This window comes from Rattus norvegicus, chromosome 14 (assembly GCF_021556685.1).
Source record: "Rattus norvegicus strain SHRSP/BbbUtx chromosome 14, alternate assembly SHRSP_T2T, whole genome shotgun sequence".
Lineage (NCBI taxonomy): Eukaryota > Metazoa > Chordata > Mammalia > Rodentia > Muridae > Rattus > Rattus norvegicus.
In genome coordinates this window covers 35,722,476-35,748,470 of record NC_141547.1, presented here as the reverse complement: position 1 = coordinate 35,748,470, position 25,995 = coordinate 35,722,476, and the positions used below count along the sequence as shown (strand labels likewise).

The following is a 25,995-nucleotide window of genomic DNA, read 5'->3' as shown; positions in this document are numbered from 1 at the left end:
AGTTCATCTGTCTGTCTCTGACTCATCGTTCTGTCTCTGTCTTTCACACACACACCACACTCACCTCACACACCACATACATACATCACACACTCATATACACCACACACACACACACACACACCATATACACACATACCACCTACATGCACATACCACACATACAGAACACACACACACACCATATACACACATACCACCTACATGCACATACCACACATACAGAACACACACACACACACACAAACACACACACACACACACACACACACACACACACACCCCACAATGCTGAGAATAAGTGATAGCTGCTTGCTCGGGCCTTAGTGAGACATCTATATCACCCCCACCCACCCCATCCCCGTGCTCAGGAACAGGAGAGAAAGAAAGACTTAGGAGTTAGAAGGAGGAGGACCACTGTGAAGTGCAGTCTTCCAGACATGGCACAGCCACTGTTCACGTCACTAAGGTGTGGTTACGGACACAAGGTCAAGTCAACATCTATTGATCAGGCATCTATTACACCGGGCAGCACTAACTGGACCCCGTGGGTGGGGAGGGGAAGTCGGCATCAAAAATCAGTAAAAGACATTCGAAATAAAAACAAGACCTGGGGTTCAAGGCTTAGCACCAAAATAAAAGAAAGAGAGAGGGAGCGGGGAGAAAGAGAAGGAAGAAGAGGAGGAGGGGAAAGGAAAAGGACAAACAAGCCAGTTTAAAGGTAATCGGTGCAATGGAGCACAGTGGCACACTGCAAACATCCCAGCACAGGGGAGGCAAAGACGGGAGGGTGCTAGAGCCCAAGAGCTCAAAGCTGAGCTGGCAAAGCAAAGAGACCCTACCTCAGAGCAAACAAATACATCACAGGGGGCGACGTTCTCCAGCAGACATTTCTCCAAGGATTACTCACAGGTGGCCAATAGCAACGAGATGATGTTCAACACTGTTTGTCAGTGGGGAAATGCAAATCAAAGCCACAAAACCCCACTTCAGACACGACAGCGGCTAAAACAGAAACTAGAAACAGATTGAGAATTTAAATCCGCGGAGAAGTCAGAACCCCCACCCCCATGTTGCTGCTAGAAATATAAAGTGGCCCAGACACACTGAAAGACTTAGTGGCAGTTCCTCAAATGCTGAGGAACAGGGTTACCATATGACTCAGATGTCTACTTAGGAGAATTGGAGACATTCATACTAAACTGCGCTCGAATGCTCAAAGTGGTACTGCCGATAATAACCGAAAAGTGGGAACATCCCAGAGGGCTGTCAACCGACAAAGAGACAAGCAAAGCAGCGGTAATGGAACAGTACCACACCACGGGAAGGAATTAAATCCTGACACATGGTACAGCCTGTACCTTGGAAGCATTATGCAATGGAAGTGAGACACAAAAGACCACAGACTGCTGATTCTGTTGAAATGAGATGTCCAAAAAAACGAAAATACCAGCGGAAAGCAAAGTACTGATTAGAAGGGAAGAGGGGATATTTGGGGGGGGGGTATGTTTAGGGATGGGGTAACAAGAGGTCTTCACAACTTGGATAATAGTGATGGCCACCGCACATTGCAGACAGACTCAAAGCCACTGGCCCGCACCCTTTCAGATGATGTAACTAGTGTGCTGCGGGTAGCTGAATGTATTTCTCCAGGAAAGAATTTTAAGGAAAAGAAAAACATGTGGCTAACACGTAAACAACATATTGATAAGAATTAAAAGTAAAAGAGTTAGAAATCAAACAAGCAAGAAGAAAATGGAGCGGAACACACAGCTCACATGCTGTCTGCGCGCATGGTAAGACAGAATGTAGTACAATGAGCTCTGCCTGGCTCCCCAGGAGGCACAGGCCACCCTGGAGACAGAGGCTTCATCTCCAGAGTAAGCACACGGCACGAGCAAAGGTGTCCAGAAGCTCCTGGAAATTCTTCCAGCTTTTGGGAAGAGCAAAAACAAAAGGCCATACCTACAGACCTGCGCTGCCCTCGGCCCGGGTCAGAGAGGGCTCTATTGTTTTGAGGATGACAGTTAGTGAAGAGTCTAACAACTGAGAATAAATGACTGTGGAGTGTGTGATCCTAAACAAGACTTGCACAACGGCTTCCGAGGACCAGGAGCCATCAGAGAGAAAGGGTGGGAAGACTGTAAGAGTGAGGGATAGAGACAATATGAAATCACAACTTCTGGATATGACACAACCATTGCAATAATAAAACACAGCATCTGTGACTAGCTGCACAAGACTCACACACACACACACACACACACACACACGTATGCACACGGGTCACACATACATACACACATGCACGTGCACACACACATGTATACATTCATGCACACATATGCACACATGCACAAACACACACATATGCATACAGCACACGCACTCATGCAGACACAAACACACACCATAGGAGCAGAAGGAGGAGTATTTGGGAAGAAGGAGAAGCCAGCGAGAATGGAATAAGAAAGGTAATGGTGGGGCTGGGGATTTAGCTCAGTGGTAGAGGCTTACCTAGGAAGCGCAAGACCCTGGGTTCGGTCCCCAGCTCCGAAAAAAAGAACAAAAAAAAAAAAAAAAAAAAGAAAGGTAATGGTGATTAATAAGGTCATAATGTATGTATGTACATGTACGTAATTGTCAAAAACACAATATTAAAAACACTGACCTGGCAAGATGGATCAGTAGTCAAAGGCCTTTGCTTCCAATCCCCATAACCTGAGTCCCATCCCCAGGACCCACACAGTAGGAGAGAACCAACACCTTCAAATTGTCCTCTGACCTCCACAACCATGGTCCACCCACACCCTGCACACATACACATGTCAGTTAACACATTTAATAAGTAAATAAACTACAACTAGCATCAAACAGTTCAAATATGTTAGTTCTCTTGATTCAACACGACAAGCAGTCCTGGCCTGGCACTTTAAGGCTGTTAGCTGGGAAATATGTGGCCTCTTCACTCAGTCCTGTGGGCTCAAGTTCCCAGAGCAAAGAGACTGAGAACCAAAGCACACAACACACAGCCATGCCTCTGAGGCTCTCCATGCACTCTGGCCAAAGTCAGTCAAATCACCAGGCCCAGAGTCAAGACGGAAAGAGAACACCCAAGGGCAGAAGAGAGAGTAAAAGGAAGGCATTTTTTATTTCTTCAAATAAGGTAGCCTGGAGAAAAGCACGGGTCTGTTTTCTTGGTTTCACTCTGCCGTAGTTACAGTCTTCCTGAAGACGCATTTGCCTTTATCCACTACAGTCACGCCTGGCGTCAGCAGACACAGATGAAGAGGAGCCCTGGCAGCTGAAGCTGGGGAGTGGCAGGCTGGGGGGGGGGGGGGTGCACATGCCACACACTGCATTCACCCACCCACAGGAAGGGGCATGGAACCTCTCTCTCTCTCTCTCTCTCTCTCTCTCTCTGGCTGGCCCACAAAATGGAATTCCCTTTGCTCCCGTTCACACGGGCAACAATTCTGCTCCACCCTGATAGTCAGAACTCAGACCTTTGATTGTTGAGCCTGGAACTTCCCAGGGTGCGGGGAAAGATGGCCATGTGCCCCATGAACCAGTGATCTTAGTTTTATGATAATGATTTATCAAAAGAAAAACTTCCCATTACTGAATAGCAAGGGGAAATTTGCTGATGAGGACAAACAGAAATGAAAACTGGTGCCTGGTATTTTCAATGGGGTTTGGCCAGGAATAACAAAAGCGTTCCCCACCAGGGCTACTTCAGATAGTAACAGTTGATAATGGTTCAGTTAGTAAAGCCTTGGTAAAGGTTTCCATGTTGGCTGAGCTAAGTACATTACTCTCTGATTAACTCAGAAAAAGCAATAAAACATTTAAAAAATAGGTAACAGGTAACATGACCTTTGTCTGGAGATATTAAGTGTTATCCCAATTTTACTCTTGACAAAAGTTGAATGAAAAGCAGTTTGAGGTTTCCTCCCTCCCTGTGTGACAGGAATGTAAGTCATACACTGATAATAATAATACAATAGTGTTGTTTAAACAACATGTCCATCAGTTGGGTAAAGGTTCACATGAGCCTTTCTGGGGGTCCAAGTCTATTATATGGCTGGCTGAATGAGTCATTATAACGGAAATGCGCAGTCTCAGAGAACCACAGACCCACAGTGGAAGCATTAGCACATTGCAACATCATCTGACTGATTGATTGACTAATTGACTGATTGATTGACTGACTGATTGACTAATTGATTGACTAATTGACTGGCTGACTGATTGATTGATTGACTAATTGATTGATTGACTGATTGACTGACTGACTGACTGACTGACTGACTGACTGACTGACTGACTGACTGATTGATTGATTAACTGACTGACTGAGGTACCGGTGATTGAACCTCTGGCTAGATAAACCTTCCACTACTGAGACAAATGTGCTCAGGTCTTTCTTAAGGTTTTCTATTTCGAGACAGGGCTTCACTACGATGTCCAGGCTGACTCTGAACACACTGTGGCACCGTGAACATCAGTTCCTCTTGCATCAACCTCACAAGTAGGGATTACTGACCTGAGCCACCCAGCCTGGTTAAAAAAAAAAATTCATCTGATTTAAACGCTGTTTCTTGATATCATTCCTCCTCACTAACACTGAGGTAGGATATCTCCAATTATTAGGGGTAAGAATCATAAGTCCCTGACAGGTATTCCTCTTACTATTATTTCTGACAAATCAGAAAGCTCTGGGGGTCTGGAAAGAGGGCTCAGGGGTCAAGAGCACTTCATGTTTTTATGAAGGACCCAGGTTCGATTCCCAGGTTCCACACGGTAGCTCACGACCACTCACAAGTCCAGTTTTACAGGAGCCAGGGCTTTCTTCTGACCTAGAAGGGCATTAGACACACAAGACACACATATGATATGTACATACATGCAGACAGAACTTTATACACATAAAATAAAAAAGAAAGGCAAGCAAGGAAGACACTAGTATTTCAAACCAGTGAAACAAATTATTGAGGCCACGGAACAAAAGCTCTCAAGGTGATCCCTAACCTCCGACGAGGTTCCTCATCTCTCTGTGTGACCGCACTCACACACCTGGCACACAGTGGGCACTCCCACAGGGCTCACAAAGCGGGTGCTTAAGTAATAGGTGAGCATGCGCTTGTCCCCAACTGAAACACACTTCAACTTTGCAGCCTGGAACACTTGCTGCACACTTTTTGAAGTCTCTGAGTACATGTGTGATGGGTATGCAGGATGTGTGTATGGGCGCAGGACACTATGCCACTGCACACATGTGGAGATCAGAGGACCACCTCAGGTGTTGGCCTACACGTCTACCTTGTTTGAGACAGCCTTTCCTGATGCTTTGCTGCTATGCAGGCTAGCTGGTCCATGCACTTTTGGAGACTCTCCTGTCTCCCCTTCATCTGATCTGTGTGTGTGTGTGTGTGTGTGTGTGTGTTATCATGTTAGGATTTACATGGGTTCTAGGGATTTGAACTCAGATCCACACACTTTTACTGCAAGCACTCTTACCCACTGAGCCATCTCTTCAGTTCCTACTTGACACTTCATAAGTCCAGTTACACTGGCTTAAAAAACACAAAAAGGAAGTCGTAGCTCAACCGGAATTCCGGAATTCGTGCCTCTCCAGGATCCACTGAGTTGCAGGCTGCTGGCATCTAGTCTATGAATCAATGGGAATCTTTGCATTGCCGGATGCAATTGGTTCTTTAAATCAATCAGAAAAGGGAAATCAAGCCATGCTGGTCTAAGACCCTGCATGAGAAAGCAGCACATTCCCTTCCTAGCTCTGCCTGGGATCTGCCGAACTTGTAAACCACATCCAAACCTAAGGCATTGAGTTTACCAGCACCGGTCAGGGTCAGTAATCATCGCGAGACACCCTGAGAACCACCTACAGAGACGTCTCACTTAGGGTTACTAGGGTTGTGAACAGACACCATGACAAGGGTGACTTAGAAGAGAATCATTTAATTGGGAGCTTGCTTAGCGTTTCAGAGGGTTAGTGCACGATCGTTGTGGTAGATGGTGTTATGCCAGGCAGAGAGGCCCCACACTGAGGCAGGAGCTGAGAGGTTACATCTGAGGAGGGGAGAAGAGAGGTGGGGAGGGAGAGAGAGACAGGGAGACAGACAGAAGGGCAGGGAGAGGGTGAGAGATAGAGACAGAGCGATACAGCACAGCGGTGAGGTGTTTTTCCCCCGAGTTCTCAAACAAATGAACAAAATAGGAAAGGAAAAGTTCGTGAATGTCTATGTGAGTGTATCTGTGTGAGTGTGGGCTTAGGGCACACTGAGATTGCCCAGAAGGACCTCAGATTGACAGAAGAAACTGTTCCAACAATGAACATACCCTTTCACTCCAAATTAGCCATAAAGTACATGGCAGAAATACACTTGAAGGTCAAACATCAAATAAAGTGTATTCTGAATGTTTAGCCCATCTTCTCTGGCATCTCACGTGGTACCCTGTCTTCAGTACACCCCACCATCCTTTGAGTCATGCCCTAGCATGGTGTATCACTTACAACCCCTGAAGAAACCACCAATGCACTTCCAAGGTACCATTCGTGAAGAACAGGATTCTTTCCTGAGACTCTGCCTCCCCTCACGGGCTTCCTCCTCCAACTCCTCCCATTAGGCTATACTGTCTGTCACTCTACCAAGTCTGTGCCTGTCAGTCACGAAGAATGTTCATGTGACCAGACCCTGCTTCTTAATTCACATCCTACCGGCTGCATTCAACACATGTAGGGGCTCGGCCTTGCCTGGTCCCGTGACACTGACATTCACTCTATTTCTTTAGTCTTAGACACTGCAGCTTCTCAGCCTCTGTGCTGGTTTGAATGGGAATGGCCCCCACAGGCTCATATATTTGCATGCTTGGTCCTCAGCTGGTGGATTATATGAGATGGATTAGAAGGAGTAGGAGAAGTAGTTCTGTTGGAAGAAGCATGATCTTGTTGGAGGAAGTGTGTTCAAAAGCCCATGTTAAGCACAGTGTCTGTCTGCCTCTGTCTCTGTCTGTCTCTGTCTGTCTCTGTCTCTGTCTCTCTGTGTCTCTCTATTCTCTCCCCCTCTCTCTCCTGCATGCTGTCTACAGATCAAGAGGTAAGCACTCTCGGTTACTTCCCCAGCACCATGCCTACCTGTATGACGTCATGCTCATGCTCTCCACCACGATGATAATGGATTAACTCTCTGAAACTGTAAGGGGGGGGAGTAATTAAATGCTTTCTATTATATTAGAGGAGTTGCCATGGGGTTGGGGATTTAGCTCAGTGGTAGAGTGCTTGCCTAGCAAGCACAAGGCCCTGGGTTCGGTCCTCAGCTCAAAAAAAAAAAAAAAAAAAATAGAGGAGTTGTCCCCACCATGGTGTTTCTTCACAGGAATAGAATATGGGCTATGACAGCATCTTTGCTGATTGCACTTTTCTGTTTTACTTCTTAAGCAGGAGTGCCAGACTCCCTCTGTGGTGTTCCCTTTATGGTTAGCCTCATGTCGTGCCATGGCTTCAAATATTGTCCCCAGTGATGCCTCTGAAATCTACTTGCTCAAGAACTTCATCGTCTACATCAACCACAACGTTCCACCTCATCTCAGTTCCTATCAGGTATCTCAGAACTCCAGGGACCCTGTCAAACCTGTCCTGCCCCCGGTCCTTGTCATCTGAGTAAACGCCTCAGTCTCCTTAGCTCAAAGCTGGGAGCTTCCTTTGATTCTCAACAACGTACACACTTGCTCAGCGTGCTCTCTGAACCATAAACACACAACACTTTCTGAGTCTACTGGACTCTCTCTTTCATTCTTCCCCATGAGCGTTCACACTCATGGCCATGATTTCTCATATTCTCCTCACACCTGAGTGCCCGCCTCTTGCCGACTCTCCACGCTGACTATGAAGACCCCCCAAACAACCTGCTGTGACAGACAGGATGGAAGCAAACTTAACCAAAGGTGCAATCTTAAGATGCATTCGCTTGTTGTACCTCCCTTCTTGGTCCTTTGCCACAGCCATTAAAAATGTGATTGAGAAGAAACCCAATCTGGGTTCCTAGAGAAGCGTCATGGACTTATGGGAAAGAACAGCGCCATCCCACAGAGTCACCCTAAAGTAGCTGACATCCAGTCCTGCCCAACCCAACACAGTTAAGAACCCAGGCAGCATGGCGACACTACTACCTAACCCACAGCTGTCACAGGGACACAGGCTTAGTCAACAGAGCCTGGCTCAGAACAGGAGAACAATACAAACACCCGAGCAACAGTGGGCCGTGCTCGTATGCCGCTGAGTTTACGGGTTATGTCTTATACGGCATCACCGCGGTGGTAACTGATAAAACTATAACCACCATCATAATCTTATCAAAACTACTGCAATATCCCCAGTGAGTCTCACTACTTCCCTATCTCCTCGTAATAGTTTCTCCATTCACCAGTCAACACAATCTTCTAAAAGCATGAATCACGTCCATGTTGTCATCCCTGTTTATATGTTTCCACTAAAGGCCACTTTAACCTAGCCTACCTCCAACTCCAACTGTATTTAGTTCCACACCCCCCACACTGACCCATCATAAGTACACTGTCCTTCTTGTTCTTCCAACAGAGAAATCCGTGGGCAGTACATGATGGTCCTTCCTCCCAAGAATGTTCCCTATCTATCTATCTATCTATCTATCTCTTCCCCTTTCTTCCCCCACCCCCATCTACTCCCTCTAATTTGACTGTTACTTTACATGTCACTTTCACAAAAAGGCATTGCTTTGACTACCTGCAATATTGACCAACAATTGACAGAACTATATTCACCTTGAGACAAGCCTCTAGCAGCACCTGTGAGGAAAGCTCTAGATTATGTTAAACTGAGGTGGGAAGACCCACTTTGTGGGCTATACCATCCCCCTGGCTGGAGCCCTGGGATGAGTAAGATGAATGCTAATGAGTTGAGTATCGGGATGCATCCTTGGGTCTCTGCCTCCTGACTGGGGATGCCAAGTGACCAGTGACCTCCAACTCCTGCCACCAGACCTTTCCTGCTGAGATGAGCTGGACTCTCAAACTGTGAGCTCTCAAACTGTGAGCCAACATAAACCCTTCCCTGTGTTGCTTTAGTCACAGCAACAAGAGAGGTAATTCATGCACTGCCACATCTAGCCTAGACAGACTAACCAGATACAAGACTAGCAGCACTAGTGGGAACTGAGAGCTGGCTCAGTGGTTAAGAACACTGGCTGCTCTTCCAGAGGTCCTTGGTTCAATCCCTAGCACTCACATGGTGACTCACAAGGATCTGGTGGAGTACCAGGCATTCATGTGGTACACACAAATACATGTAGCCAAGGTACCCATATGCATAAAATAAAATTAAATATTTAATAAACAAACAAGCAAAACAAAAAACTTATAACTGAAAAAAAATCCAGTCCCTTTTATTCTGCTTAATTTGCATTCTTAGATTATAGTTATCACTGTAACATTTTTCTTGATTCCGTGTCTTTTACTCTATCCTCTTGCAATTGGTTGTTAAGTTTCACGAGAACAATATCCAAGAATGGGCGTCCACCTCTAGATCCTCAGCTCCAAGAGTTCCTTTGCCTACTTAGGTACTCATAAGTGCTATGCAAGACCTCCTTGGCTAAGTTGTTCAGTTCAGATCCTTTTTTGAGAGAAGGTTGTGTTTTGCACGTTTTGTGTCCCTGGGTGCTTGTGTACTGTGTACACAGGTTTGTGCGTGTGTGCACGGTGTCTTTTTGTTTATTTGTATGGCTGATTTTGTTTCGTTGTATTGAGATCAATCTCATGAAGTGGCTCTGCCTAGCCTTGAACTTGAACTCTTGGCCTCCGGAGAGCCCAGATGACAGCTGTGTACAAGCACCTGGCTGAAAGTCAGTTTTCACAAAGGTGACAAGCTAAAATGGAAAGGAGAGAAGCACACGGACTCTGCCAGTTTGAACCTGAGAAAAACCATTTCCTGTTGCACAGAATGGGCTCAAAATAGCTAAAATAGAAGCATGGTTCTGCCCTTACAAGCTGTGTAAAATGGACACCGTACTCCCGCTCTGAACTTCCTTCCTCTTTATGAAACGAGGTAGTAATTACTACCTCACAGGACTGAGGTATTAGAGAAATGCATACAAAGTACTTGGCAAGGCACTTGGTCAAATCATTATTGGACAAGGGCAGCAATGGAGATCCTACACTATACTGATTAAACTGTCTCTGTCCACAGGGCCTCACTCAACCCATTAGGTCCACTTAAATGGATCCCCCCACTCCCCACTTTTAAGCATTTCAAGTTGTCCCTTCTCACCAAGAACGCAACGAGCGTGGAACTTAGAACCCGTTGGGTTAGGTTCTAGCTCTTCTGCAACCAGCTGGGTCACAGTAGGCGAGTTACCAGCTTCCCAGACCTGAAAGTTCCCTTGCCGTTCGCTCTGGCCTTGCAGAGCAGGTGGGACAGGAAATACTCTGTGAGGAGGTGGAGAGTCTGATAAGGGCAGAGACACAAGGCCAGAGAGACGGAGGGGCCCATAGACAATCAATCACTCCACAAGGCTCCATTCCACAGTACAATGGGAAGGTTTAAACAACCTTCACACAGGCTTTACCACTTCAAGCTTCTCACCACAGTAGGACATGTCAGATGACCACGTATGCTAACACCGGAGCAGGCTCTCATAGGAGGAGGGGCATGGGCTGCCAACGTTCTCTACTGCAGGGCACAGGGGCCAGCATGTTATAACCACGCACCTACAGTGTGCACTTCCTACGTGATTGTTGGATGGGGGAATGAACAAATAAATATATTAGGAGAACCCCGACTTAAACAACACCAAGCCTGCTTCTTGTGTGCATTTCTGAAAGGGTTTAATAGGTGACCTTGTTCTATGAATCACACCAGCTGCAGGGTTTCCCAACTTTATTTGGTCACAAAACTCATACTATTTCCCTTGAACCTTATTAACATGTCTCAGGGTTGTAGCATCCTATAAAACATGCTTTGAGAAACATCACAAGCTTATGTAGTGTAGGTCATTTTTACTCTCAGGAAGTAAGTTATCTAACTTTTAATGCACAAGGTAATTAGAGGGCTAAGAACTTTGATTCGTAGCTAGTACACAGATGCTGCCTCCTAGCTCCCCAGAACACCTGTAAGTCTCTCATCACCAGGCAGGGCCTCCCTCTCACCAAGCTCCTAAAGAGTAAGGCCCCAGCCTCATCCCCCCCACCCTGCTCCCAGCTCCCCCGTGGCCAAGTGAGTTCTGCAAACTTATTCACTAGCTTTCTCTACAGCACAGGTCTTAGCAAGAATGTCTTTAATCTGTTTCCCCTCACTAGTCCTCTTTTACAAAATCTCCAAGCAAGTTCTCATCCTGTCTTCACAATGCAATCTCACTCTTTCTCCTGTCTGACTCATTCCTTAATTGTAAATAAATACAATCATGCCTCATCAAACTGGGTTCTCTCTTCTCGTACCTTTAACATCCCAACAAGACTTTTTGTATTTCTGGGTTCCTGCTCAATCCCTTGGCTTTGCCTGGTCAGCTCCTCCACTCTTGACCTACCTATAGCAATCCTATTCACTTCTCAAGGTCTTGACTACAGGTTATCTCTAATGAAACCCCCCCTTTAACCACAATAAGGTTACATTACAGACCCCCTCCACAGGCAAGCAGCCATACCCCGTTGTGAATAAAAGTAAGCGGTACACATGAAGACAGGAAGCAGGGTTGGGAGAGAACAGAAGCCATCGAATCAGGGAGGATGACTAACAGGCCAGGAGGAGGAGGAGTGAGGAGGGTGTGTGCAACAATGGCTTGAACTCTGAAGGAGAAGAGCAGAAAGGGGTGCCCTGTGAATAGCAAAGGGAACCCTCCCAGAGAGCTGAGGAGAAGGGAGTGTTCGGGCTGTGTGGGAGAGTTGATTCACAATGGAACAATACAGTCGCTCTCGCTCTTGGAGGGCTGATGAAAGATGTGGGAAGGAAGCCAGCAGAAGGATGGAGCACAGAATCACAGCAGGAGTGAGAGATCACAGGCAAACAGCAGACCAGAACGGCTGAAAGTCAGGGCAAGTGGGGCTGAGAACAAGGCTTTGACCCAAATTGGCCAGGAGCCCAGAGAGTGTCTGTCTGGGGCCAGATGGGTTCCGTGCTCAGTAGCCTTTGATCAGCATTCAAAGAGTAGGATGCAGATCGCACTGGTAATTCCCCAGTGTCTACGAAGAACAGAGTTCTCTAATGTTCTACTCATGGCTCAATGTTCACCTCACCCATATCCATGTGTGTGGGCTGCCCCTTGGGAAGTGGGGGTGCGTGCTAGGGAATGGTTAGGTGTGGTATCTCCTTTCACTAGGGAAAGGAGTAACAACCTACAAGGAAAGTATGCAGTGTGATGGGACCCAAAGTCGGCTCAAAAACATCTGGGTCCCAAGGAGATAGCAAGATCCTAGAATGCCTGCTCTCACCCAGAGACAGAACATGGCCCTAGGGAAGCCAATGCTGCATTTTCAGAATTTTCGAGAGTTTTGTCAAGTGTCAATGCTGAGATTTAAGCAAACAACACAAGCATCCTGGCTCACATAAGCCTAAAGTCCTGGACACATGGCACACAGATGAACACCGAGCTTCAAAGGTGGCTGTCTCCATTCTCCCGACAGCTCAGTGCCTCTTCTCCCCATGTGACAATTCACTCTCCTAAGTCAGAGACAGCCTCCTTCCCTAAAGAGAGCCTGGGAGCCAGCCTGGATCAAGAACCAGCTCCTGAGCCATTCCCATGACCTGATGGAAGGATGCCTTAGATTGACCGGAGGTAAGTCACATGACCACCAGGGTTCCATCTATCCTACCCAAAACATGTGGACTCCAGTTCCCCAAAGGAAAGAAGTCTAGGTCGACAAACAGGAAGTCTACTATGGTGTGGCTCCTATTCCTAAGGACCCAGAGACCAAAGGCAGAGAAGCCCAACCCCAGTAATGGCAACACAGAAGAGCTTTGAAGTCAGGGGGCAAGCTATAAAGCTCCTCTGAGCCTCACTAGCTGTATGACCTCAGGTAAAATAATTCATTTCTCGATGCCTCAATTTTCTTATAAAAAATGGGGTATAATACCTGCGTCCTGGAGATGTTTACAAGGACTCGATGAAATGACATAAACAGCTCCGCATGATGCCTGCTACAAGCGACCAGGAGCCTGTCGCCATTATTAGATGCAACCATGATGACAATGAGTGTCATGAGACGACCTGGACCACAAGAAGGGTAAGCAGGGACTCCGTGAAGGGAAGCCATGTCAGCATTTACATCAGTCAGTCTAGGGTCAAAGATCATTAGAGCAACTCAGGACACAAGCCAGAGGCCCAGGAGTTAAAGCCAGGTAACAATTCCCATCAAGAAATGTGTTAAGCATCTGGGAATGCAATCACAAGACACATAGGACCTCAAAGTACAACGGTGTGAAGGGTAATACGCCTCCCGGCACACTTTCTGCAGAAGGAGGGGTTAACTAAAACTCCTTCCACACTTCTAGCCACTGACAGAGGGGAGGGGACCCTGGTAAGCATCGAAAGTGATGAAGATGATGCAATTGGGCTCACTCAGAAGACAGAGACTACAACTACTCATCCTCTCCCAAGAAATGCCTCTGCATAAGTTAGGAGGCAAAACACCTTCCCTTAAAATTGTCACCTCTTGTCCTCTCTAAACGCTGCTGTGGAAAGTAAGCAGTCCCACTCTAAGTCTCTGATGTGAAGGCCAGCCCATGATGTTGAAATAGCCCAACAACACCGCTTGGCAGCCTTAGACACAGGCAGGTAAACAAGATTGAATGAGGGAGGGATTAAAACTGAGTCATAGGCCTTGGGGGACAGGGACCTTTTCTCTGCATCCATGCTGCTGTCGACACTGCTGTCAACATGCCCGTTACTCAGCATACCTGCCTTCTCGGCACTGGGACGAGCGATATAAAATATCTTCCCGTGAACAACTCTGTAGTTTGCAAGGATATTTTACTACAAGCTGCCACACGTAAGACACTGCATCGAAGCACACTGCATTCTGTTGCACCGTGTTCATTATCTTGCATCGTTCCTAACTGCTTTTCATTAATAATTTCCTACACAGTTATATAAGAAAATGACAGTATTTTAAATATTGGGTTATACAGGGCATGTCACGAAAATTAATTTCACTTGCCTTTCCCTTTTCAATGCAGTTACCACAAGTCTCCCTCTGTAGAGGAAGGGCTAGAGGTCAAACCCAAGGCTTTGCATGCCTCAGGTGAGCATGCTATGGCTGAGCTGCAACCACAGCTGTCAGAATTGTTCTGTGAAGCATTCTTAGGACCCACACCGGGTCAAGCGTCAAGCGTCTGAGGCGACAGCGGAAGAATCTGACAGCTTTCATTGTATTAGAAGCAGATCTTTGGGGGTTGGGGATTTAGCTCAGTGGTAGAGCACTTGCCTAGGAAGCGCAAGGCCCTGGGTTTGGTCCCCAGCTCCGGAAAAAAAGACCCTAGGCTTTGAACTCTGCTTGCTCGGTGAGAAAAGTCAATGGCAGGAGAAAAGCAAAAGCTGAAAGAGTAGGGCTCAGCAGAGCACAGGAGAGAAAGCTACAGGCTCAGACAACACTTACGAGGGTAACAGAACCTCACTGAGCCTGTCTGTTCCTGTATAAAATGCAAAGAGATAACCTTACTCAGGTGAGTTATTTAAGGAGCACAATGCAATGAGCCAAGTGTAGACTTTAGCATAGGACCCTGCACAGTGTATAGCCCCAGTAAAGCCTTGAAATGCTTCCTGTGGAGGAATAAGGAGCACTCAGGCGAGGGGTGTCTTCCTTAGGGTTTCTATTACTGTGACAAGACACCATGACCGAAAGCAAGTTGGGGAGGCAAGGATTTATTCGGCTTACACTTCCAGGCAGCAAACAATCCATCCCTGAAGGAAGACAGGGCCAAAATTCACACAGGGCAGAAACCTGGAAGCAGGAGCTGATGCAGAGGCCATGGAGAGGTGTGCTTACCCCGAGTGCTCCTCATGGCTTGCTCAGCCTGCTTTCTTATAGCTTCTAGGACCACCAGCCCAGGGATGGCCCCGCCCGCAATAGGCTAGTGCCCCCCTGCAAACCCCTACCCCGTCCGATGACTAAGACTATGGAAGCGTTCTTTCAATTGAGGTTTCCTTCTCTCAGATAACTCTAGCTTATATCAAGTTAACATAAAACCATCTAGCACACAAGGCCTCCCTGAGTTAGCTGGCACAGTTTATGAGATGCTGGCCTCTCGTCATCTTGCTGATCTTTCTTTCTTTCTTTCTTTCTTTCTTTCTTTCTTTCTTTTTTCTTTTTTTCAGAGCTGGGGACCGAACCCAGGGCCTTGCGCTTGCTAGGCAAGCGCTCTACCACTGAGCTAAATCCCCAACCCCCTTGCTGATCTTTCTAAATAGAAGAGTGCGTTGGGAGTATTTTTCTGTCTTCTACTCCACAGTTAAACCGACTTCTGTGAAACCACTGATTTCAAGACGAATCAATGAAAACTTAGAAAAAACTGAGGGAAAATGAAGTATTATGGAGTTCCCTATCCCCAAGGGCTTGTGTTTTGAACACTTGGTTCCTGCCTAGTGGAACTATTTCGAAGGGTGGGAGCCTTTATGAGGTGGGGCTTCAGAAGCAAGTCACTAGGAGGGAGCCTTTGAAGGCTATGCTCACCTGTTTCCAGTCTAGCGCTCCCTCTCCTGTCTGTCACTGGGCTACAGCGTCACACCCCCAAAACCACAGGAGTGGCCATGATAGAAACAGTGAGTCCTATAAGAGACGGTGTCTTGCTGAGGATCAGGGGGGTAAATTTAACTCAGTGTCCACGGAATTTTCTCAGACTCATAGAACAACTGAAATATAAAACTCTCTCCCTCACTCCTTCTGCTGTGACGTTTACATTTCTGTTTATATTTCCTGTGTGTAATAAGGCTCTCTCCTTTTGCTATGATGGACTGAAAACTGTCTGAAACCATGAGCCAAAATAAACTTTTCTTCCCTTGTTTCTGTCGGGCACTTTCTTTGTCGTGGTGATATGACAGCATCCACCTCTTGTATACCATTATTTTAAAACGATCATCAGACGAGTTAGATCACACCTGTATCCTAAGAAGGGTCCCATACTTTATTACCTCAGCTCTCCTGAGTAGTCATTTTCTAAAAATGTCTCCCAACTCCCACTCCTTCCACATCACACCTTTGTGTAGAACGAGTTCCAAAATCACTTTGAAAGCGAAACTTCTTTCCCCTGAACGCCTTAACTTTCCACACATTCTTTAAGAAAACCTCCGAGGAACTCAAGCAATGGCTCAGCTGCCGAGAGCATTCACCGATCTGGAGGACCTGGGTTCGGTTCCCAGGACCCCTATCAGGTTCATAACTGTCTCTGACTCCAGTTCAGGAGATATGATGCCCTCTGGTCTCTGTGGGCACCCAGGTGCACATGGTATGCATAAATTCACACAGGCACGAGTACAAAAAATAATGAGCCTTTTTTAAAAGAGAAAAAAATTAATACACTTTTCAAGCATGACTTTTTTTTTCTAATGAAGGTGAAGGAATGAAGCGAAAACATAAAAGCAGAACCCCCCGAAAAGGTGGATGTGGTTAAAGCACATACATGTACTAAGCGAGCATACATGTACACACACTGGGATGGGGAGGGGGGATTTTATATTTAATTTGTTCTAACAAGTCTGAGAAAAATCCCATAGACATTATGTTAAATTTACCCTCTGCTCCCCAGCAAGATGTCATCCCCTCTAAGGCTCACTTTTCCTGTCTATAAAATGGGCATAATACAGGTGTTCTCTGCCAAACAGAGAAGCCACCTCATTGCTCATGGATGTATATAAAACACTGTCAGAATAGCTCAAAGGGGTTTTACAAGCATCGGCTGTGTACCTTTCTGAAGTGGGCTGTTAATTATGTGTCATTACACTTTGTTTAACAGATGGAAAGGCTGAGGCATGGGGACACAATTCCAGTTAATAGTTGACTTAGAAACGCAGTCGAGGCTTTAAACATGGGAACAAGATAGCAGGGAAGATGTCTGGGGAAGAAAGATCTAAGCAAGCATTCACTCCACCCTAGCTCCTTATGGTAAACATCTCTGCTGCCCCTGGTGGGCTGCAAGCATTACTGAGCAGGATTTAGTTGCCCAGTGGAGGAATAGGGGAACGGATGGGAAGCCTGTAGTTTGCCAAGTACCTCAGGTGCCTTCACAGGAAGATTGGTAGAGTGCAGAGGGCAAAGAGAGTTACAAAGTTACCATCGAAACCTCTCCAGCTTTTGTTAAGGACCCTTGGCGACCACCAAAAGTCTAAACAAACTGTATGCCCAAGAAGACCTAGTCCAGAGACAGCATGGACCTGTCACCTGCTACTGCTCCTCCCTCCCTCCAACCTCTCTCTTTTTTTGAGTCAGTGTCTCACCAGGTAGGCCGAACTATCCTAGAACTCCTTATGTAGACCAGGTTGGCCCCAACGCTCAGAGATCCTCTTAACTCTGCCTCCTAAACTCTGGGATTAAAGGTGTGCACAGCCACCAGGCGCAGCTCTGCCAGCTTCTTCTGACCTGGCCTGCAACCCAACAACTGCCTACATGGCCTCAAGCAATCTGGCTAAACCTAGTCTACCTACACACAGGTGGGGCTGTCAACCCCAGAGAGCCAAAGGGAGGAAAAGGGAAGGCTAATGTGAGGGTAAACATCTCGTGAGCCTCTCTTCCTGGTTATGAGTGTGCTCCTCGGTTAGTAGAAATTAGAAGCACTTCATCTCCAGCGTGGTGCTATGAAAAATGATCCCCAAAGGGGAAAAGAAAGCACAGTACCTATAGAAATCGTTTCTGGGGGCTGGGGATTTAGCTCAGTGGTAGAGCGCTTACCTAGGAAGCGCAAGGCCCTGGGTTCGGTCCCCAGCTCCGAAAAAAAAGAACCAAAAAAAAAAAAAAAAAAAAAAGAAATCGTTTCTGTGTGGGAATGATAGAAACGAAATGAAAGATCCAATCCAATTTTGGTTCTGCCCATGTGGAAATGTCACAGGTCGTGTCTGAAACCTAATACTGGAGACCACATGAGGAAGCATGGGCTCTCTAAGGAAACAGTACCAGACTCCTGGTTAGAAGTCAGCGAAGGATAAAGGGGAAGAGGTAAAGCCGCTGACCACCCAGTTGGGTTAGAAGGGAGTGAGACATCTAACAGGAGCCTGCACCTTACACAGTGAACGGGGATCTCAGGCCTGCGACTGTGATACTCAGTAGCTAAGCATGTCAAAGGCATTTAACCTCGGGAGGGAAGAATCTAGTTATCAGAGGAAAATGCATACATGAAATCAAAGGTCTCCCTCCTTCACCATAAACCATCTATGCACACGTACTTCCCTCCCTCTCGAGTTGTTGGCTTTACCACAGAGGCCAAGGCAACGTCTGACACTACGCTAAGGAAAAGCATACATGGGAAATATAAACAATAACAGTGCATTTCCATGAAGAATATTTCTAACTAATATGAGAAACAACACACCGGGAAGAAGGCAAATATTCCGTCTATACGGCCAAAGCAAAACCGAAGTCAGGGGTATAGCAAACTTCCACACTGGACAGCATAGTTAACTGTGACAAAATCTCTCTTAACTGCAAAGTGTCTACAGTTGTCTGGGAAAAGTCGTCTGAGGGTTTTAGTACTGAGCTTCCTCGAGAAGAGTGCATAAGATCTAGCTGAGAAACCCAAACCAGTTCCTGTGAACTGCACAAGCTTGAGAAGAAAACAATACATGTGCAAACGGAGCGTTGACGGCTTCAGTCTCAGGCATGCGACTCAGTTGTGTATGAGGTAACCTCAGCTACACTGGGTGAGTTCCAGCCCAGTGTGTGCTTAGGAAAGCCATGGCTCTCTCTGGGGGGAAAAAAGAAGTTTGGTGTTATGATGCAAATCCCAGCGCTTGAGAGACAGAGGCAGAAGGAGCTCCATGAGTTCGAGGCCAGCCTACTCTACATAGTGAGTTCCAGGATAACCAGGGCTACAAAGAGAGACCCTGTCGCAAAACAAAACAAAAAATAGGTGACAGTTTGGTGGACAGACGTACAGATGTTAAGACACATAGATAATACGCACATATACATTCCCTTTGGGAAAAAGGCCCAGTAGACATGGTGAAATTCACCTGTAGACACCTATAATTTCAACAGTGTTCCTAAGTTAAAATAAAAGAATCATAAGTTCAGGGGCTGGAGCGATGGCTCAGTGGTCAAGAGCACTGACTGCTCTTCCAGAGGTCCTGAGTTCAATTCCCAGCAACCACATGGTGGCTCACAACCATCTGTAATGGGATCTGATGTGCTCTTCTGGTGTGTCTGAAGACAGCTATGGTGTACTCATATATAATAAATAAATAAATCTTTAAAAAAAAAAAAGAATCACAAGTTCAAGACCAACTTGGACTACATACAGAGGCCAATCATGATGATAAAGTGATGATGATGATGATGATGATGGTGGTGGTGGTGATGATGATGATGATGATGATGATGGTGGTGGTGGTGGTGGTGGTGATGATGATAATGATGGTGGTGGTGGTGGATAGACCAATGTGTGTATAGGCTTCTCTCAGCCAAGCACTCATTCATGTAGGCACCCACTCCGGAACAGTAACATGGCTCTTTGCTAATATCTGTCCTTTTCTCTCTGCCACCCCAGTCTCCTCAGCACTAGCTAGTTTGCAGCCATGCCCACTGCTATCGTGCCTCCTCTTCCCTTGGCCATACGTGCACCTGCCACCTAAGAGTACAGAGCTCCGCCCAGCCTGCATGTGAAATGACAGGGAAGAATGCTCTTCCTGCTTCGTGGAGGCTGATGCCTGGGGGCATTCCTCTGTGTGTCACTACGGAGAACGCTGATGCCATGAGGCTCTTGGAAGAAAATGCTGGAGGTCATGATTCAAGAAAGGAGACTTAGGCACAGTGACTCAGCTGGTAAACTGGGCCGGGAAAGTTGCTATGGGCAGGGTAAGTCAGTATCCCTGTTCAGCCAGCCAGAAACAGGAACTTGGTACACATTCCAAGAAGGGCACACACTTGAGAGCAGGAAGTAAGGATTCTGGGAAGGCAGCTGGCCTCCAGAGAAATGGTGTTTGTTCCTGAGGCCACATAGCCACCAACAACCATCCTTCAAATTGAGATGTTAGACACATGGAGAAGCTGAGCTTTACTGGTAGGTAAGACATATAGTGGCCCAAGTGACAGTCTTCAAAGACAACCTGGAGTGGAGAAATAGGACCACGACCCAAACACCCTTAAGCTGCCTACAGGTTTATACACAGACTTGGCTTCCTGCAACAACTCTGCTCAATTAGTGGTGGACTAGGGAGAACTGAAGGCATTCCGAGGCTGGACCAGTGAGACTCTCTGGACCAGGTTGGTTAGAAAACATGTACTGTGGTACAAGCAGAGAGACTGAAAGCACATCACCCAGACCTTGCCACTGGAGCCTGGGTAGAGGCTGCTGTGGGAGTCTACATTCCTACACTAAAGGCAGGAGGAGCAAAAGTGTCCACAGTCTTCTCCAGCTGAAATCCCAGGAAACGAAATGACATAGTATTTATTTTCCTTTGATCAGCAAAGACAGAGAGAAGAGGAGCTAACACTAGATGCAGTTGTGGGTGTGAAGACAACGATGAGATGTTCTTAGAGGACAGAGCTACAAAGCGAGGGGATTAACTAGGTCTCTTTAGAAAGCTGGATTCAGTGAGGATGAGGCAGAGAGTATCTAATGTGTTCAAGGCTCTGGGTTCACTCCCCAACAAACGCTACAAGAGAAAAGTCAGGGGACCTTCCAACATCCTTTCAGCCACTTGAAGAAGTTAAGTGACTGCCCTGAACTTCTTCCTTCCAGTCAAGCTTGGACAAACAGCATGAAAGGGTTCTGAGCCTCTGTGCCGACCAGCCTATAGATGACCAGTGGTCAGGCACTTCTTCAGCCCTCTCTGATCACTCTCACCAGATCAGCAATGATATCAGAGATCACTTGGCTGGATCAGCCGAAGATGAAGCGAAGGTCAACAAGTCCATCCACATCTTCAGCTTATGAACTGCCCCCCAACCCCCAAATTAGAGCAGGTAGCCAGGCCAGAAGGAACACTTCCAACACACTGCCCTTCTCCACACCCAGGTGGGGGCAGGGGGAGGACGCGCACTTCTAGCCAAAAAAACCCAGTAGTTTCCCCAGAGAGATAAGACCCTGGAACCAAAAGATAAAAAAACAAGAAGTACATACACACGAAACCACACACACATAATATACATACACAAAAAAATATGCATATGTATGTACTTAGAGAACAAAAGAGACAGAGCACTTTTAAATTAAAAATGCTAAAAACATGGTTAGAACCAGATATGGTGACACACCTGTGACCCCAGCACGGGTGAAGTTGAAGCAGAAGGAAAGAGTCCTGTAAGGCAGCCTAAGCTACACAGTGAACTCTAGGCTGGCATGAACTGCACAGCAAGAACCTGTCTCAGTAACAATACCAATAATAATAATAATAATAATAATAATAATAATAATAATAATAATAATAATAATGCTAAAGACATCGGGAAAACCCCAATGTTAAACTTGGGTACTACTAATATTGAGAAAAACCTTCCTAAAAGACTTGGGAAATAGCAAGACAGAAATTATGAAAGGCACAAAATGAGAGGATTGATCCAAAATACCTAACATCTAGACAACAAATTCCTTAAAGAAACGTTACAGAAAAAATAGGACAAAAACACCAATGAAGTAACTCAAGAAAATTACCCTGAACTAAAAGGTGTAAACATGCCAAAGCCCCGCACACTGAGAAGAACCAAGAAACAGCAGCGCACAGCGTCAGGAACCTTAGAGGTTGTGGGAACGAAGAGAATAGCTCATAAGCTCACAGAAGGGATGCGGGCTCCACACCAGCTGCACGCAGAGATTAAGAAGCCCAAAGTTCATAACCTGGAAGATACTGAAACAATGCCTTTGGAATTTCTATCCTAGGATTCCACACTCAGCCCATCTACAAATTTTGAGGGGAAAATAGATAACTTCAGTTATTCTTGGTCTTAGGGAGACTGACATCCCGTGCATCCCTGTCCAGGAAGCTTCGAGGAGACCACCGAAATAGAGGAAGCTACGTGAATACCAGGAGATCGAACACAGGAAAGAGATGGCGGGGATTGACAGAGCAGCCTCTGGGTGACAGTTGCATGCCATAAATAAAAGCCCACCTCTCCAAGAGTACGGCAAACCAAGAGGGTCAGGTTCAGCTTCCTGGGGCAAATAAAGGAAACCGAAAACCTGACTCCTTTAAGAAAAGGCTTGGAAAATCGCTCAAGAGTCACAGATTAAATTAATGAGAAGTATATATATATATATACACAGAGAGAGAGAGAGAGGCGTGTCAAACAATTATTAATTCCAGGAACACAAAATTGTGCTTAGCTTAGCTGTGAATATTGACCTTGCCATAAATATTGTGGCTTATCTTGATCTAGCCATTTCTGAGCTCAAAATTCTGTGCCTGCATATGTTTACAATTGTTTGCTCCTTCTGTTTCCCCAGTAGCACCCTGTTTGTGGGGTTTTGGTTGCTGCTGCTGTTGTTGCTGTTTTAATTCCTTCCTTCCTTTTTTTTTTTCCCCCTTTAAACTGGAAATGTAATTTTCAACCTCTGTTTCATGGTAGCTTGGGTCACCTGAGCTCCGAGCGGTCTAATGTGCAGAAGAAATTAATAGTTATAATCCGACCCAAGGAAGGACTGGCTGACCCAGGCATGGATTAAAAGGCAGGCCTAGGAGGAGACTGGTGTGGAGGTACAGAAAACTTCTACACCCTCTTCTCTAGGTGTCTGTTTTTTACCAACAAATCTCTTCTAGTAGCATAATTACACGGAGTAAGATCATTTTCCCGCTGCCCGTGATCGGAAGTTAACTTCATTCCCTTCTTACGGACTTGGACGCCCCACTTAGGACCTTAATCCGAACAAAATGGCTGCCTCCCAAAACTCTCGCTATGAATTCAACTTCAAAGGCTCTGCATCACCCGCTGTTCACTGGACAAGGTGAGAGCTTCGTAAGGGCTCTGAGCAGGGACAATGTCCACAGACACTGGGAATCGGCAGAGGAGCCATGAGCAAGCGGAGTTATCAATGCCCTTAATGATCTGTAGACAACAAGTCATCTTCCTCAGATGGGAGTGGAGACCCGGGGAGGGGTGAAGCAAATGCCAAAATCTAGTAGAACGGGTGCAGGGCTAGGAAGAGAGGCACCAACCAGGCCAGCCTGGAGAACCTGTAGGCAGAGGTGTGGTTAGAGGCCCTGGGTGCCTGGGGGAAGGCAAGGAGGCCAGGCATTCTTCAAGAATACAAATGGGCCAGTAATTATCCAGTCTCTCCATCCTCCTTTCCGGATCAGCTGTTGGGAGGGACGTTACCATCCACTGAGCGTCACAGGTTTGATAAAATGTAGCCTCTGCCCTGCTTTGTAAACAAGACCACCTTGATGTAAGGAAAGCAAGGAAACCCTGGCAATGCTAAACCATGCATTCATACCCTAGATGCTTTACTGTTTAGGAAGAGAGGAAAGGGAATGGAGAAACGGCTCTTCCAGAGGTCCTGAGTTCAATTCCCAGCAACCACATGGTGGCTCACAACCCTCTGTAATGGGATCTGATGCTCTCTTCTGGTGTGTCTGAACGCAGCTACAGTGTACTCATACATAAAGTATAATAAACAATCCTTTAAAAAAAAAAAAAGAGGGCTGGAGAGATGGCTCAGTGGTTAAGTTCACTGACTGCTCTTCCAGAGGTCCTGAGTTCAAATCCCAGCAACCACATGGTGGTTCACAACCATCTATAATGAGATCCGATGCCCTCTTCTGGTGTGTCTGAGGACAGCTACAGTGTACTCAAATACAAAATAAATAAATAAATCTTTAAAAGCTCTTCTTAAAAAAAAAAGAAAGAAAGAAAGAAAAAGAGAAAAATTCTAGGCCACAGATCCATGTAGGGCAAAGGTATTGCCAGCTAGAGCTCAGCATTGATTTGTGTGTGTTTACAATAATTGTCCCACACAGTTCCACAAAGCCAAAGGCACACACCCTTGTGGGAAGAATGAGGGTGATTAACATAGGCACTCTACAGAAAGCACCCAGCGATGACAAGGATAGGAATAGTGACCAGATTAATAAGTGTACGGCGAAAAGATAAGCCTTTCTTAAACAATGAAAATATAACTGAACAAACGTGTAAGCCACAGCTCCCCAACCCCCAACCCCCCCACCCCCCAGTAAATATCAAGCAGTTCCTTATTTTGAGTCTTGCAGACCACAGAGCTACCAGTGTTGTTCACTCAACTATTAAACCCCGGATCTTACTTAGGAGACTTGCTGATAAGTTGATGCTTCCTCCTAACACTCCCCGACTCTGTAAAAGAGAATAATCTAGACGGGAATAGGTTGTCAGAGTTTCCTAAGAGGAAAATGGCCACTCACTGGAAAAATGTAAGGCATCTGCTTAAAGCATACTATTCTGGACAGGCTTCAAACCCACTTAACTAAGCCAGCCACCCTGTCGTCCCAATCTAACACTGAGATCAACTCTTCTAAATCAAATAGTCCAGTTTCCAAAGATCAACCCGAGGTGGGACCTGGTACACAGAAACATATCAGTCATTCGCCAACGACAGGAAAAAAGTTAAGAAATGTATAATCCAGGGAAAATTGCACCTTCTTGGGACAAGGTCCACTTAGTTTTTCCCACATTGATTCTTCAAACCCCTGTTTATCAAGATCCAGATACCACTTTCCAGAAGGGAAAAATAACTAAAGAAATAAGTGCACCTGCTCGGCGCACAAGCAACTGTGGACCATCTTCCTGGATTCTAATTTTACCGCGGCACAGGCAGAGAGGAGAAAGGCCTCCCTGCCGCTCGACTGGGAAGGGAACTCAGGCGAAAGTGCTCTCGGCTTAGATCCCAAGTCCAAAAGGGCTCAGATCTGCAGCCACCAGGGAAGGCGCGGCCATCAGGGGAGCGCACCTGTCCCCTCTTCCTGGCCCAAGGGGGACGGGCCTCTGACCTGACGCTCCCACCTCCATGTGAAGGGTAGAAAAATCCTGCCTAATCCCACTAAGATCAATCTCCGGCAGGTGGAGGCCACCTCCGTGAGCGCGCACCCCTCTGATCCTCCTGGCCGAGAGTCCCTGGGTTCTTACCTTGACCGAGCGCGTGCTGACACAGGACAGGAGACAGCGCGGGCCAAACTGCGGAGCCTGGAGCTTGGCAAGCGCTGACCAAGCCCATCGTCACGCCCACTGCCTAGCTCCTCCCTGGCCCCGCCCCCTCACCGCACCGCCCCTGCCCTCCGCTGCCCACAGCCGCCAGTTCCCACCTTCCTTCCGCGATTTCAAAGTCAAAGACTGGTGCCCGAGCTCGCCGTCCTGCCGCCGAAGTTCCAGAGAGCGCCTGTTATCCACACAGACGCGGCGTGGGGTCTCTCTAAGTCCGGACTTCCCATCCTAAGAGAACCGTCCAGAGAAATGCTCTTTCGTCTCCGGCTCGGAGAGCCGGTAGCAGTGACACCTGTGGGTGGCTGAGAGCCCTGTGGGAACAGGGAACCGACCTCCACTTCCGCTTGGCCCCCACCCCCGCCCCCCGCGGGCAAACCGGATGATGATGTGCCTTGCGGTGATAAAAGAACGGGTCATTTGACTGACAGGCCTGAAGCATCAGAGCCTAGCGTAGGGTCACTTATATTATTAGTGTTGATACACTAGTAATGAAAACAATCTTGAAGTTACTGACTTTAAATCCCGTGAAGTTCTTAGACACAGGGAAAGAACGCACCTATTGTCATCTAGCTAGCTAGCTACCTGAGAAGCTGGCCTTGAAAGACTGGGGCTGTAGTGATACGATATTTGCTTAACATGCAC

General features: G+C 46.7%; 1 protein-coding gene across 11 annotated transcripts in view; it reads right to left on the bottom strand.

Moving 5' to 3' along the window:
* The window catches only part of Tec (tec protein tyrosine kinase), a 108,877-nt gene extending 83,203 nt beyond the window's left edge, over positions 1 to 25,674 (bottom strand). For 5 of the 11 annotated variants that reach the window (XR_015636832.1, XR_015636831.1, XM_087584447.1 and 2 more), the window contains exon 1: positions 25,279 to 25,330. The gene's annotated coding sequence lies outside the window, so the exon portion shown is untranslated. Of the gene's footprint in view, positions 1 to 2,517; positions 2,552 to 25,278; positions 25,333 to 25,454 lie in introns of those variants that run through there. The other 6 variants (XR_015636833.1, XM_087584445.1, XM_087584449.1 and 3 more) reach the window with 3 other exon arrangements.
* Between the last annotated feature and the right edge of the window lie 321 nt (positions 25,675 to 25,995).